This window comes from Hylobates moloch, unplaced genomic scaffold (assembly GCF_009828535.3).
Source record: "Hylobates moloch isolate HMO894 unplaced genomic scaffold, HMol_V3 SCAFFOLD_1, whole genome shotgun sequence".
Classification (NCBI taxonomy): domain Eukaryota; kingdom Metazoa; phylum Chordata; class Mammalia; order Primates; family Hylobatidae; genus Hylobates; species Hylobates moloch.
The window spans coordinates 37,105,662-37,122,124 of NW_026652276.1; the positions used below are offsets into that span (position 1 = coordinate 37,105,662).

General features: G+C 36.3%; 1 protein-coding gene across 1 annotated transcript in view; it reads right to left on the reverse strand.

Annotated features, from left to right (window-relative positions):
• Window positions 1-16,463, reverse strand: part of PARD3B (par-3 family cell polarity regulator beta) — a 1,040,345-nt gene that overhangs the window by 631,207 nt on the left and 392,675 nt on the right. The gene's annotated exons all lie outside the window — the stretch shown is intronic.

Consider the following 16,463-nt stretch of genomic DNA (forward strand, 5'->3'; position numbering starts at 1 on the left):
GCCCACCTCTGCCTCCCAAAGTGCTGGGATTACAAGCGTGAGCCACCATGCCCGGCCGGTGTGTACACTATTAAATTCTATTTTTAAACAGAAATGTGATTAACATACTTTGTCGGTATGTTTTCCTCAACTCAATATACTCTAAGACTCAATATCAATTAATTTTTTCTAGAAAATATTTTGGCATTTTTCACAAAACATTTCAACCTCTAGTTAGCTCAGAATGTTAAATATTTAGATGATACCAATTTTATGTTATTTTAATTACTATAAATATCCCAAACGTCTAAATTTCCTTAAAAAGTTACAAAGTAGAACTAATCATATAATACAAAAATAAGGTATTGCATAAATTTGTTTAATTTGCTTCATATAAATACATTTAGCAAATATTTGTACCCTTACTACATGCCAGGCACTTTTATTTCACTTAATATTTGTAAAGTTTATTTTTCCCTCTTAATTCCTATTTTATTATGATTAGTCACAATGTAGCTTGGATGGTAATTTTCATTTCTGAGACTCTTCTCATGTGCTTGATTTGTGACTGTAACTTAGCTGTGTAGGCTACTCTGAAGCTGCAATATCTTGGAAATCATTTAGCCTCTTTGACACAGAGAGTTGTCATCTCTAAAATGAGGACTGTTATATCCATCACATGAAATAATGTATGCAGAATATTATCATAAACAAATATTCTAACTTCTCCTAACATCTATCCTATCAAGTCTTTAATTGATTTACTAGAGAAAAATTACTTTCTTCCCTGTTCTATACCTAAAGATTGTTAGGTTTTATATCCCTGTTTTATCTCTCAGTTTATTTAGTCTAGAGATATATAAAGCTGAATTGCATTTATTGTTCAGCATTATAAAATATAACAGTAGAGCAATCAAGTAGAAGGCAGAAAGGAAGAAATGGGCTAAAATACATTTCTTAAGTATTATATTAATGTCAAAGTTCAATGTTGAGGGCAGTGAAAGGCACAGTTTTTTCCATTTAAAGGAAAACAAACAAATTTGTTCTGAAAGTACAGAAGGGAAATTGATCACTTCAATAAAATAGTTATGCTGAAGGAAGCCTAAAGCTTTCCTATTAAAAGAGTTGGTTTTTAAGTGAAAGGTCTACTCCTTTCAACGAAAAAAAAAAAAAAAAAAAAAAAGATTCTTTGTGCCTGTAAAACAGTGTGGCAATTCTTTATCAAGACTATGCATTATTTAAAGCTCAACTTCCAGAAAAACATGCCACAAGTTGGATAAGAAAATTTTTTCCTGACACACTATGATATGCCACCAAATGTGGAACCAAATCTCATCCCTTAAAAAAAAATCTAGGATCAGCAATAGTTTAAAGAGGCACCACTCTTTCTTCCACTCTTCTTTTTATTTTTTGTTTTTGTTGTTGAAGCTGTTCTCATATATCAAAAAAAAAGTGCTATACTGCTATACACCAACAACAACCAAGCTGAGAATCAAACCAAGAACTCAATCATTTTTGCAACAGCTCCAAAAATATAAAACACCCAGGAATATATTTAACCAAGGAGGTAAAAGATATCTCCAAGGAAAACTATTAAACACTTCTAAAAAAATCACAGATTTCATTGAAACAAATGGAATAACATCCCATGTTCATGGATGAGAGAATCAATATGGTAAAAATGAGATCATACTGCCCAAAGCAATCTACAGATTCAATGCAATTCCCATCAAAATGCCAGCATCATTCTTCACAGAACTAGAAAAACCCTAAAAGTTACATAGAACCAAAAAAGAGCTCACATAGCCAAAGCAACACCAAGTCAAAAGAACAAATATGGAGGCATCCAAATCTGAAGTCATTATCTGACTCCCAATTACACTACAAGGCTATACTTAGCAAAACAGCATGGTAGTGGTATAAAAACAGGCACATAGACCAGTGGAACAGAATAGAGAATCCAGAAATAACACCAAAAACTTACAGCCAGTAAAGCATACAAAAACATAAATTGGAGGAAAGACACCCTATTCAATAAATGGTACTGGGAAAACTGGAAAGCCACAGGTAGAAGAATGAATCTGGATCCCCATCTCTCATCCTATCCAAAAATAAACTCAAGATGGCGTATTAGTCCATTTTCACACTGCTATAAAGAACTGCTTGAGACTGGGTAATGCATAAAGGAAAGAGGTTTAACTGAATCACAGTTCAGCATGGCTGGTGAGGCCCCGGAAAACTTACAATCATGGTGGAAGGTGAAGGGGAAGCAGGCACATTCTTCACAAGGTGGCAGGAAGGAGAAGAGCAAGCAGGGGAAATACCAGATGCTTATAAAACCAACAGATTTCACAAGAACTCACTCACTATCATGAGAACAGCATGAGGGAAACTGCCTCCATGATCCAATCACCAGGTCCCACCCTCAACACGTGGGGATTATGGGGATTAGAATTCAAGATGAGATTTGGGTTGGAACACAAAGCCTAACAATATCAGGTGAATCAAATACTTAAATCTAAGACATAAAACCATAAAAATTCTAGAAGATAATGTCAGAAAATGCTTCTGGACATTGGTTTAGACAAAGAATTCATGACTAAGATCCCAAAAGCGAATGTAACAAATAAATAAATAAGTGGGACCTAATAAAACTAAAAAGCTTCTGCACAGCAAAATAAACAATCAGCAGAGTAAACAGACAGCCCATGGAGTTGGAGAAAATATTTGCAAACTATGCATCTGACAAAGGAGTAGGAGCCAGAATCTACAAGGAACTCAGACAAATCAGCAAGAAGAAAACAAATAATCCCATCAAAAAGTGGGCAAAGGACATGAATAGACATTTCTCAAAAAAGATATACAAACAGCCAATAAACATATGAAAAAATGCTCAACATCACTAATCATCAGAGAAATGCAAAAATTAAAACCACTATGAGATTCCACCTTACTCCTGCAAGAATGGCCATTATTAAAAAGTCAAAAAACAATAGATGTTGGTGTGGATATAGTGAAAAGGGGACGCTTTTACATTGCTGGTGGAAATGTAAATTAGTACAACTATGGGAAATAGCATGGAGATTTCTTAAGGATACAAAAGTAGATCTACCATTTAATCCAGCAATCTCACTACTGAGTATCTACCCAAAGGAAAATAAGTCATTACATGAAAAAGACACATATACACATGTTTATAGCAGCACAATTTGCAACTGCAAAGATATGGAACCAACCTAAAGTGTCCATTGACCAATGAGTGGATAAAAACAATGTGGTATATATACACCTTGGAATACTACTCAGCCATAAAAAAGGAATGAAATAATGTCATTTGCAGCAACTTGGACGGAGCTGGAGGGCATTATTCTAAGTGAAGTAACTCAGGAATGGAAAACCAAATATCATATGTTCTCACTTATAAATGGGAGCTAAGCTATGAGGATGCAAAGGCATAAGACTAATATAACGAACTTCAGGGACTCAGTGCAGGGAAGTTAGGAGGAGGGTGAGAGACAACAGACTACACATTGAGTGCAGTGTACACTGCTCAAGTGATGGTTGTGCTAAAATTTCAAAAATCACCATTAAAGGACTTATCTATGTAATCAAAAACCACCTGTACCCCCAAAATTATTGTAATAAAAGACAATAATTTTAAAATGTGATATGTTTTTTGATACACACAGGATCAAAATCATCAAGTTGTTTTTTTATTTTTGGTGGGGGGTATTAATTTTACCTTTTATTAGCTAACATTCTGCTTTTTTATACTTTGTATTTTTAAACCTACATTACCTTCACCACATATATATCAATGTTCTTTGTTTGCCTTGTGTCTCTTAATCAATTCCTTTTTGTCTAATTTTTTAAATTTTATCAATAAAAGTGTACAAAGCTTCAGAAGTTCAGTACTATCTCAAAGGCTTGATGAAAAAGAGTAGCCACAGTTCTAATTTCTAGTCTCTAGACAATTATTCACAATTCTTTTGGTTGTTTCTTCTGGTGCTGACCTCTCTATTTTTAAATAGAAAACTTGCGCCCTTTTAATACTTATTTCTCAATTTGGGACATTATATTTTGTCTTCCTAGTAATGGAAAATGAGGACTCAGACTCTTTCATACCAACCACCTTCAGCTTTCTTCATCCTCACTTTCCCAGTATAACAAACTTTGGATTAAATCCATACTTTGCACTTATATTATTTTCTCTTGCTGTATATATGTGTTTATACTTTTTGTGTACATGTGTGTATACTTTCTCTCTGTATGTATATGTGTGTGTGTATACTACAGAGGAGAAGATGGAGCAAAGGGGAGGAAGACAGGGCGAGGGAGTGAGGTGATGAATTAGGAAGGGAGAGGATGAGACAGGGAAGAAGCAGGAAAGAAAAAGATATGAAAACCAGCTTGATTTAAAAGAACAGAGTTTAAAACTAGAAGGTTGGTTGTGCAGTATGAAAGTGACACTTAATGGAATTATACTGAGTCTCCTACTAATTCTCAACAGAAATTCTGCCTCAAGAAAGAGAGTATGAGGGAAGAGGACAGCAGAGGGACTGCTAGAGTATACTGAGGGGGAGAGATTGAAAGCCTGAAATAAACGTGACAAGAATCTTGAGAGCACATCAGGTTGAACCAATGAATAGCACATCTCTCATTTCAGCTGAGATGCTTCATGTCTAATTTCTGGTTTTAATCCTAATAGTTGCCCTCACATATTTGAAGTGATAATAAAGAGAAATGCAATATTTATTTGCCCCATGTATCTTAATTTAATTTATGAAAATATTATTGATATGACATTGCCTTGGCAACTTAACATTTTTCACAATGGACATGCATTACCCTCATTTCATTTCATTTCCTCTGCCTTCCTAATATTACCTTACCATTGTCAGAAAGTTCTCAGAATAGCGATGCAAATCAAAGCTTCATTACAAAGCTCAGTGCAATAGCATTATTGCAAGAATGTTTTATGAAAGGTAACTACTGTGTATGCTTAGAGCCTGAATTGAAATGAAAAAATATAGATTTCATTTATTTTTATAACAAAACCTTATTTTTCTAAAAAAAAAAAAAAAAAAAAAAAAACACCTGGTCTTCTAAATCCTCACTCTTCAAATCATTTACTCAGAGGGAGAAAAATTCTTGCGGAAGCAGGAGCACAGGCTAGAATATACAGGATATTTCTCATCATCTGCACTGACAATGCACTGAGTGATTAGATATTCTCTTCCCTAGTTTCCTCCATGAGACAAGAACAAAGAGCCTTCAGGGCTAAAGACCTGGAGGAGGTAATTTCAAGAAGCAATATAGTGATACCCCAACTCTGAATAAGAATACAGGCACTCTTCCATTGCCTTGTCAACCTAGCCTGGATCCTGAATTACACTGATTATGAAACTGCCTCAAACTCTCCTTAACCCTGTTTCTGGAATCCAGTCTAGACTGATAAAATGAAAGTCTTCATGCCTCCCTGTTCCAGACCCCACTTTGTAATTCTTTTTGGTGTATTCTGAGTGCCTGCAACAAACCAATTCCCAAACTAAATACCTTGGAAGACCCCAAAACAACCATATCATGCCCCTCTTGGAAGCTATGGGGAAGATCTGATACACACAAAAAAATTATGTTCATTAAAAAACACTTTGCCATTCTCTCAAGAATCCATCCATTATTCCACAAATATTTATTGTTTGTCTACTATGTGCCAGACACTATTCAAGGTGCTGGGGATAAAACAGAGGAAAAACAGACAGAAATCTAAGCTCTCCAAGAGCTTATGTTACATACAACAAACATAAAAATAAACTGTTTCCTATGTTAGACATGGATACGTGCTATGGAAAAACACAAAGCAGACTGTGGGCTACAATTAAGTACAGTGGTCAGAACAGAACTTACTGAGAAGGTGACTTTTGAGCAAAGGCTTAAAGGGCACAAGATAATTAGCTCCACGGGTCTCTGAGGTGGTGACACCATCAAGGGGAAGCCCTACTTTGTAAGAAAAAGTAGTAAGGCATGAGGTCAGAGAAGTAACAGGCTAGATCATGAAGGCCTTGTAACCTGCTAGGCAGAATAACTACCCCCCACGCCCCCCAAAAAAGTCCATCTCCTAATTGCTGGAATCTGTGAACCTATTATGGAGAAATTAAGATTGCAAGTAGAAGAAATAAGGTTGCTTAGCAGCTGACCTTAGCAGAGGAAGACTGTCCTAGATTATCTAAATGGCTCCGTCCAATGTAATCACAAGGTCCCCTATAAAAGTGAAGACGGAGGAAAGGCAGTCAATCTCGAAATGGCACAGCACAGTAAAGACCGGACCGGCCATTGCTGGCTTTGAAGATGGAAGGGGACCAGGAGCCAAGGAATGCAGGTGGTCTTTACACACTGGAAAAAGCCAGATTCTCTGCCAGAGCTTCTAGAAAGGAACTCAGTCTTGTTAAGCCCTTGTTAAGCTCCACATCAGCCTGGAACAACCTTCGACCAGTGCCAGTGCTGGGTGTTGTGCAGCCTTGTGGTGTTTGCCCTACAAGGAGTTTTCTCCCACCTGGCACATGGGAGGAGCGCATCAGCCTGGCAGACTCAAGACATGTAAGACAATAAGTTCATACAAAGTCACTGAGTTTGTGGTAATTTCTTACGGCATCAACAGAAAAATAATCTGCCCATTGTAAGAAATGTGGCTTTTCCTTTAAATGAAAGGGGGAGCCACTAGATGATATGAAGCAGGGGAAAGACCTGATCTGACGGCTATTTTGAAGAGGGACTCATGTTGCAAGTTAAGAATAGGCTGTGGAGCAGGCAGGGTGGAGGCAGAAGAGCAGGCAGGAGGGCATCAGAGTGCAAGAGGATGGAGGCTGCTCCAGAGCTGTTGAGGTAGATGTGGTCAGAGATAAGAAGTGGTTGAGCCTACCAGGATGCAGAAAAGGCACTGCTTCAGGACAGCAGAGAGGAGACAAGGATGACTCTGTGAAAAATGAAGCATATACTTTGGACCTGGGAAGGTGAAATGCTTTCCTCCAGGTAAAGATGTCAGTCGCAGAGGAAGCTGGGTGGGAGTGGGAATAGGACAGATTTCATCTTAAAGAAATATTAAGGAAAGCCAGTACAGGGTCTGGCACCATTCAGTGATGTGGTCTGTCTGAAATGTCAGAGCCAGAATGTGACCTATTTAAAGCTTTAGACTTTACTTTTTAAATGTAGTTAACAGTCTACAAGGGGGTGAAACAGGGCTATTTGAGAGACGGCCAATACTTATTTATGACTTGCTTGGCTGGTAGGCTAGAAACATACACTGTCACCCTATAAATGCTGTCTACCACATGACTATTGACAAGCTTTAAGGGAATTGACAGGCAGTTGGGTTTTTAAACTACTCACATGTGTCATATGAATGTTAATAGTAGCTACTTATATTAGGGAATGGAGTAAATATATTTTTGTTTAGGGGGAAATTCTCAAGATTTCTTCCTAAATTTAATCCATAAAGGAGCCCAATTAAATTTCAGTGTATTTCTGCTTCTCCTTTTCTTCATTCAATACCATGTATGAGATATACTAGGTGACAGCATCCTCTCCAATGTAGTCCTCAACACTAAAAAGCTTCTCTCACCGTGGAGCTGCTCTCCACTGCTGTCATAAAGTGCACATCAGCCTGGAACAACCTTCGACCAGTGCAAGTGCTGGCTGTTGTGCAGCCTTGTGGTGTTTGACCTACAAGGAGTTTTCTCCCACCTGGCACATGGGAGGAGCATGTTACACCTCCCTGCCATTTCCACTGATGTGTTCTGATCAATGAGTGAACAGCAAAAGCAGTATGTGCTGCTTCGAAGTTTTTAACTGCCTGCTTGAGACCACCCAGGGTTATCACTCTCACGTGCCAACCAGGAAGGCCAGGTATTCTGGACGGTGCAGCTTCAGCTGACAGTGCCTGTCACACTGGGTCAGAGTCACCCAGTAAAGCTATTGTTCTGGAAAGCCATCGGGATCTGTAACGGCTCTGTATGAAAAGGAAATAAATGCTGTTGTATTCGGTTACCAAGATACAGGGGTTCAGCCTATTCCAACACAAATGATGAACAATTAGTAATAAAAGAACCAAAGAAACAGTTAGAATCCGTAGGGTGGGTTCTAGCAATTTAAAGTATTGGCTATACACTGAAAGAGCATTGTAGGCTGGGTGCAGTGGCTCATGCCTGTAATTCCAGCATTTTGGGAGGCCGAGGTGAGCAGATCACCTGAGGTCAGGAGTTCGAGACCAGCCTGGCCAACATGGTGAAAGCCCATCTCTACTAAAAATACGAACATTAGCCAGGTGTGGTTGCAGGCACCTGTAATTCCAGCTATTCAGGAGGCTGAGGTAGGAGAATCACTTGAACCTGGGAGGCAGAGGCTGCAGTGAGCCAAGATAGCACCACTGCATTCTGGCCTGGGCAACAAGAGCAAAACTCTGTCTAAAAAAAAAAAAAAAAAAAAAAAATTGTAAAAGCAATACAGTAAAGTCAAAGTTACAGGCTTCTACCTGCAACACCAAAAGACAAAACAAAACAGAAACAAACCAAAAAACCCTAAGGCCCTAATATTATGCAAAGGATGTCTCAGGATAAAACTTCTAGTGACAGTACCTTGCACAGACTTAAGAAGTTCAGTGTCTCAAGCAATATGGATGGAAGTAGGGATGATGTACTCAGGAAATCAGTTTGAAACACTAAAAAAAATTGCTCCCGTGATAGGAAGGCATTCATATCAACGACCTATGTGATAAGTTTGAATAAAATCAACCTGTAAAATGTGAGCACGGAAAAGATCAACATTTCTCAAATAAAGTTTGCATATGATTATAAAATGTATATCTTAGTAAGTTAATCAATTAAACTTAAGTAGACATTTGGATATTTCATCTGTCTCCTTAAAAGCGTTGTATTCTCACTGGGAAAATGGGGGATCGCTTTTTATGGGACTGTGCCATATATTCAGGCATACATGGAACATAATAAAACAAACATGGAATTTTTAGGGAACTAAAGAAACCAGAACTAAGAAAGGTTATTTCTCTAACTTATCTGGTCCCCCAACCACTACACACACTCAATAAATATGAGCAACAGATTTTATGTGTGACACCTGAGCAGGCTCATTCAGTAGAAAACACAAGGCTGTGGCCACACTGAAAACATAATTTAACAAGCCTAATGTAGCAAATCAAGCTGTGCACCACCGCACCCATTACCATAGGAAAGGGATTATTGTTAATGTTGTGCTACCCAGAACTCTTCTAGCATGTAGTATCTGCCTTGGTCAGTCTGTGTTTTATATAATAATATTCTAGTAAAAGTTTCAGTAGTAGGCCACAGAGCTGCCTGTTCAGTGTACCCCAGCAGATGCATGACTCTTCCACACAGGCAAAAGGAGCACGATAAAAAAAAAAAACCCCTTTGACTGGAAAACTGCTTGTATTTCTCATTGGTAACAATTCTGCAAACCCTCAGAATCAAAGAACTGGAAATACCCTTGTATCCTATAAGTAAATAGATCATTTTTCCAACACTATTTTGCTTTAAAATTTCTCTGGTCCTGAATGCATGCCAAACATTTTCCTTATCACTCCAAAAGTTCAGGTAAATGTATCATGTACCACTTGCTTCCTAAGAAAGATTGAATTCACTGAAGTAAATTGGGTAGTTCTCAATACCACTTTATCTTTATCACCTACAATACTGTTCTTCAACTGAGAGTACTCCAGTTCCAATAGGCTCCTTGTGAATATTACAGCAATTAAGAAGACCACTTTAATGTATTAGAGAAAAGGACAATGATTATCAGTGGGATTGTGGCTCTGGAATTAAGTTTAAACATCACAGGGAAAATGTTCTCATCTCCAGCAGATAGAAAAGATTGGGTGCGCTTGGAACTGTTACCAGGTGAAACTGAAAAAGAACATGTTCAAAGTTCAGAATTCAATTTTAAATAGTTTCTTGGTACATTCTATAGCAAGTTAGTGAGACTCGTAGAAAAAGATTTCATGAATTAATTTCAGACAGTACTGAACCATGGAAATTCTAAGTAAATGTTTTTAAAAAATCATTCTTAAGAGAGTATCACATTTTAAATAGACTTCCATTTAACAAGGCAAAACGAGTCATTCCTTCCATCTCCTTTCTTTCCTTAGTGCTTTTGTAGCAATGAGGTAAATGATGATGACAACGATAATGAATTGTAGGACCATTGGATTTTAGGGTTGAAAAGAAGTTTGCAGTTCAACATTGGAAATTGTGGGATGATCTTAAAAACAGATACAGACGTCCTGAAGAAAACATTGGCAAAAAAAAAAAAAAAGGTAAGAAAGCATTAGCAAACTGAACCCAGCGATGCATAAAAAAGATTACACTTTATTGTCAGTTTGAGATTACCCTAGAAGTGCCAGTTTAATTTAAATTTTAAAAAATCAGCCAGGCATGGTGCCTCATGCCTGTAATCCCAGCACTTTGGATCACTAAGTCAGGAGATCAAGACCATCCTGTCCAACACACTGAAACCTTGTCTCTACCAAAAATACAAAAATCAGCTGGGCGTGTTGGCGCATGCCTGTAATCCCAGCTACTCAGGAGGCTGAGGCAGGAGAATCGCTTGAACTGGGGTGTCAGAAGTTGCAGTGAGCCAAGATCGCACCATTGCACTCCAGCCTGGCGACACGGCGAAACTATAATCATTCAATCAATACAATTTATCATATTAATAGATCAAAAGTGAAAGACATTTAACCACCTCAGTGGATATGGAAAAATGTTTAGTAGAATTTAACATTACTTTATATCAAAAACTTTTAGTGATTAGAAATTAAAAGAAACTTCCTTAACCTAAGAAAAAAAAATATATATATATATATATATATATGTGTATAATATAATATATTCTGGATACATTACATAGGTATACACATGCCATGGTGGTTTGCTGCACCCACCAACCCATCATCTACATTAGGTATTTCCCCTAATGCTATCCCTCCCCTAGATCCCACCCCGTGACAGGCCCTGGTGTGTGATGTTCCTCTCCCGGTGTCTTCTCTAATTCTTGTATTTGTCTTTCTTGCCTTACTATGTTAAGACTTCCAGTACTGAACAGAATTGGTGGCAACAAGTGATCTTATTCATAACCTTAATAAGAAAATAAGAACTGACTCAACTTTTCAATATTGATTATATGTGTATATATGCGCGTGTATATATATATATATACACACACATACATACACTCATTATACATAACAAATAAAAATATTAAGTATATAAATAATATATATCTACATTACTGTAAATATTTTATAACGATTTAAAGATGTGTATACAAGTATAAATTTATTAATATAAAATAATTATATATCTATAAATGTATAGCAAAACTAAAAACATGAACTAGTTTTCATTAACATTATGACAAAATCATCTGTCACTCATTCTATCCAACACTGGAGCTCTAAGTGTAGTAATGCAAGAAGGACAAGTATAAGAATTAGCAAAGAAATAAAATAATTTGAAAAGAATAGTCAATCATAGATGATATGATTGTGTAAAACCCCTAAAAGAGACTCAGTTAAATTATTAGTGTTCACAAAAGTCTTAAGGATACTTTCTGGCTTAAAAAAAGCAACTGAATTTCTCTAAGCCAGTGACAAACAGAAACCAAACATTTTAGTAACTTTCTTTATAATAGCATCAAAATATCAGGTACTTAGAAATAGATCCAATAGGTACAAAAACTTTATGAAGAGATCATCAACCCTTACTGAAGGGCAGTAGAGAAGCTGTAAATAAATGTATAGAAGATATAGCATGTTGATTCATGTGAACACTCAGTATTGTAAGAATGCCAATTCTCTCCAAACTAATCTATAAATTCAATTCAATCCCAATCAAACTCTCATAGGTTTCTGTTTCTGAAATTTAACTGGCCAGTTCTAAAATTAAAGTGGAAGAACAAAGGGCCAAGAACAGCCTGACCATTCCTAAAGATGAACAACACAGGAACCTACCCTGACAGATATCACGGAGTATTATAAAGTTAGAGTATGGAATTACAAGAATTGAAAGAATGACAACTGAAATAGTTTAGAGCATCCAGAAGCAGACACAGAAATACTAAGACATTTGAATTTGACAGAATTACAATAGCTGTGTGTTTCTGTGAAGAAATGACAGACTTTATAATTTAAAATGATGCCTGACAATTGGTCATGTGTATGGTGGAAAAGCTGTACCCCTATCTCACACCATATGTAAAAATAAAAAATTATCTTATGTAAAGTAAACTTTTAAACAGACAAAATTATGAAACTTTTATATAAAGTAGAAGAGTCTCTCTATGGCTTTAGGTAGGGAAAGATTTCTTAAATAAGATACAAAATATTCAAACATAAAAATGTTGACTCTATTAAAATCAAGAATTCCTAGTCATCAAAAAACATACAGGAAGAGAAGACAAGTCACCAATTGGGACAAGATATTTGTAGCATACACACACACACGTACACACAAACAGACAGACACAATCTATAAATGATTAGTGCTCTTAATATGTAAACAATTCCTATAAATCAGAGAGTAGAATGATAGTTACTAGAGTCTGGAAAGTGGGAGGGAGAAAGAATGGTTTGTTAATGGGTATCAACATACAATTAGTTCTAGTGTTCAATAGCATGGTACGGTGACTATAGTTAACAATAATTTGTTGTATATTTCAAAATAGCTAAAAGAGAATATTCAAAATGTTCCCAACACAAAGAAATGATAAATGTTTGAGGTGATATGCTAATAATCCTGAAGTGATCATTATGCATTGTATGCATATATCAAAATATCACACGTACTCCAAAAATACGTACAATTATTATCAGTAAAAAAAAATGTTTTTAAAGAGTTCCTGCAAATCAGTGAGTAGAAAAATTGCCAAAAATCTTAACAGGAACATCACAGAAGAGTAAATCTGAATGGTCAATAATTACATTAAAATATGCTTGAGCTCAATCACAATGAAATATTTCATATCCATAAAATTGGCGAAAATTTAAAATCTAGCTATATTGTTTTTCTGATCATGTAGACAACTGGAATTCTATTTTACATTTAGTGGTTTAAAGAATTAGTAAAATTACTGTGGGAAGCAATTTGGCATTATCTAATATATTTCAAAAGTAACATATTCTATAAACAAACAATTTCATTCTAGGTATATTTACCTAGAGAAAATTGTTATACATGTTCATTGACTACGTGAAGAAGGTGGTTTATAGTTATGCTGCATGTAAGAGCAAAAACCTGGAAATAATGCAAATATCCATTTTTTTAAAAAAGCAAACTATACTGCAATGAAATGAATGGATAATGGGCTGCATTCAACAACATGATACTCCTTAGGAGTGCAATATTAAGGAGAAAAAGGTGCAGAAAAAATTTTCAGTATACTTCCATTTATAAAGCTCAAAATCACACAAAACTAAACAATGAACTCCACAGAGATATGCAAATTCATGGTAAAATTATAAAGAAAAGCAAAGGAATGATTTTTCCACAGAAAAGTGAAATAGATGGAATTAGCAAGGCGTACAGAGGGGACTTCAAAGATAATGATAGCCCGGTTTCTCAAATCAGGTGTTAGTTATATGGGTGCTCACTGCGTTGCTTCGCTTCATACATACCACAGTTTTAGAAAACTCTCAAATTCAATATTTAATTTAAAAATAAATCCTTTCGCTGGCCTCTAGTAAAATGTCCTGGCTCCTTACCTTGGCTATGTAAGTGCTTCCAGATCTGGTTCCATCTTGGTTTCCAGAAAAATCTCACCATACTTCTCTCCCCATTTTTCCCTACCTTACATTCCTTATGGCAGTCATACTTGGCTTTTTTCATTTTCCTGAACATGCAATCCTAGAAATATTCTTCCCATTTCCACTTGCCTGGTCAATCCCTCACTTCCTCTGAAAAATCATCCCTGAACTTACCCTCTCTAGCTCCTTTCTTAGGTAAAGGGACACAGCCCTGAGGGCTGACTGTAGCCTGTACCCCCCTTAACATTACATTTAAACTGTTTTTGCGATTACTTCCTATACTAGGCAGTACACTTGGTGACAACAAAGACCACTGCTATCTTGTGCACTGTTGGAGGTTTACTACCCAGTGCCTAGAACATGAACAGTACCTGATAAATATTTCTCGTTTAATGTAAGAACAAAGAGATGAACGTATTTCTTTTTGTAGCAGCCCATTCTTTTCATTGTTAAATAGATCTGATCTTCTTTGGGTGTGTGGTGTCAGGACATGGATAGCATTTCTTTTAACTGTCACCCTATAATATGGGCACACCATTTCTTGTAAATTTCTCTCATTTTTCTTTTTCAGTTATTTTAAATGTGAGTGGAAACTAAGTCAATTCAGGAGCATGATATGAGGAACAATTTCCAAATCGAAAATTTTTAAATAAAGGTCTCTTTTTCTGTCATGCATACTTATTTAGGTCACAAATCCATTTATTTTTATTTTTAATTATTGTGGGTACACAATAGGTATATATATTTATGGAGTACATGAGTTGTTTTGATACAGGTATGTAATACGAAATAAGCACATCATGGAGAATGGGGTATCCACCCCCTCAAGTATTTATCCTTTGTGTTACAAACAATTACAATCTTTTAGTTATTTTGAAATGTACGATTACATTATTATTGACTACAGTCACCATGTTGTGTGTCTTATTCATTCGATGTCTTATTCATTCTATTTTTTATACCATTAACCATCCCCACCTGTCCTCCACAAGCCCCCCACTACCTTCCCAGCCTCTGGTAATCATTCTTCTACTCTCTATGTCCATGAGTTCAATTGTTTTGAACAAATTCATTTTCTGAGAAAATACAGACACCATTTATTCTTCATGTAGGATTTCAATATTTCCGAAATGTCAGAATTATACTAGTAGCATGGCTGGTTTATCATGCATGCAGTGCTAATCCAGTGTCTTCTCTGGCTTGACCATAACTTCATCTCCTTTTTGTCTCAGCTTTTTTCTCTCCAGAACTTCTCCAAGGACCCCCTTCATGCCCTCATCCTCCTCCTGCAATGTGATGACCCCCACTGGACTCTAGGTGTTTCTCTCTCTCTCTCTTTTGCCATATTTTCATCTAACTACCTGTTTCCCTGAACTCTATTTTTCATTTCCACATCAACAATCCCTCTCCCTTTCAGCCTTCTAACTGTCACCCTTTGGATTCTGCTTGTCAGCTGGATTAACAGAGTGACAAACCCATGAAGTCCCCCCAAAAAGCTAAAGGAATGAAATCACCTCCCTATATAAGAATCACAGATAATGTTTCTAATTTTTTCTGATACTTGTTTAACACATTTTTTGTATGAAAAGCAGTAAATAAGATTAAGATCCCAACTCGAAAAGACAATGAAAAGTCCTTAGTCTTGGAACGCTGAAAAAAAAAAAAATTCTGAAGAAGATGAAAATCTAGAGTTTAATTTGTTAATTCAATTTCTTTATGCATTCATTCAGCAAATAATTATTGACTGACCACTACACACCAGGCATTGTGCCAAGGACTACAGATACAACAGTGGACAAAAGAGATGATGGTCTGAGTTTATCAACATACCTTCTAGAAAGAGCAGACAAACACAAACACAAATAAGTATGTATCATCTTTATAATTTATCTCCCAAAACTACAGAATCTTTTCTTTGACAAAGGTAATACCATAAGAAATATTCTTCAAGAAAGCACACATTTTATCAATCAACAAGCATTCTATTCTGGCAATACTTTCAGAATTCAAGATAAAATATCTTCCAAAATGTTTTATTCCCAGAGAAAACATTAGTCTTTTGAATTTGCATGTCACCCCAGGGCCAATTCTTAAAAACACATTTATTTGCAAGCTAATCGTCTTCATTTTACCAGTAAGTGCTTTCATTTTTTTCTTTTAGGGTATTTTAACTGGGTACTTCATAGTCCACATTTTTTTTCCAAAGTCAAATCTGTTCTCTTACTGTGAGGAAAGTCACCTTTGGAAGTTGTGTTAACTCTTATAGTACACGAGAGTGCCATTTAATACACCAAACCAATACTATACGGCCACCCGAGAGAGTCCCTTAGACACCTGGGAAATTTGTTCACTACCTGTGCTATTGTTTTAGAATATCTCCCGAAAAGAAACATTTTCTCCTGGTAATGAAAAATACCTTAAAAAGAAAGAGAGCTTTCAAAATTTGAGGAACTGCTCTGAGGGAGATATGCAACACATGACTATTGAGAATCTTATCACCCAAGGTAAAATTTTGCTCCAGCGTTTTATGGCAGGACGTAAAAGGTGGGCTGAGAGATGGAAGAATGCTGTCCATCAAATGTCTGTCAAATTACCCATTGTAAAGGTCATTCCAACGAAAATTACTCTTCTAGCTGTTATCACATTAGGAATTTTT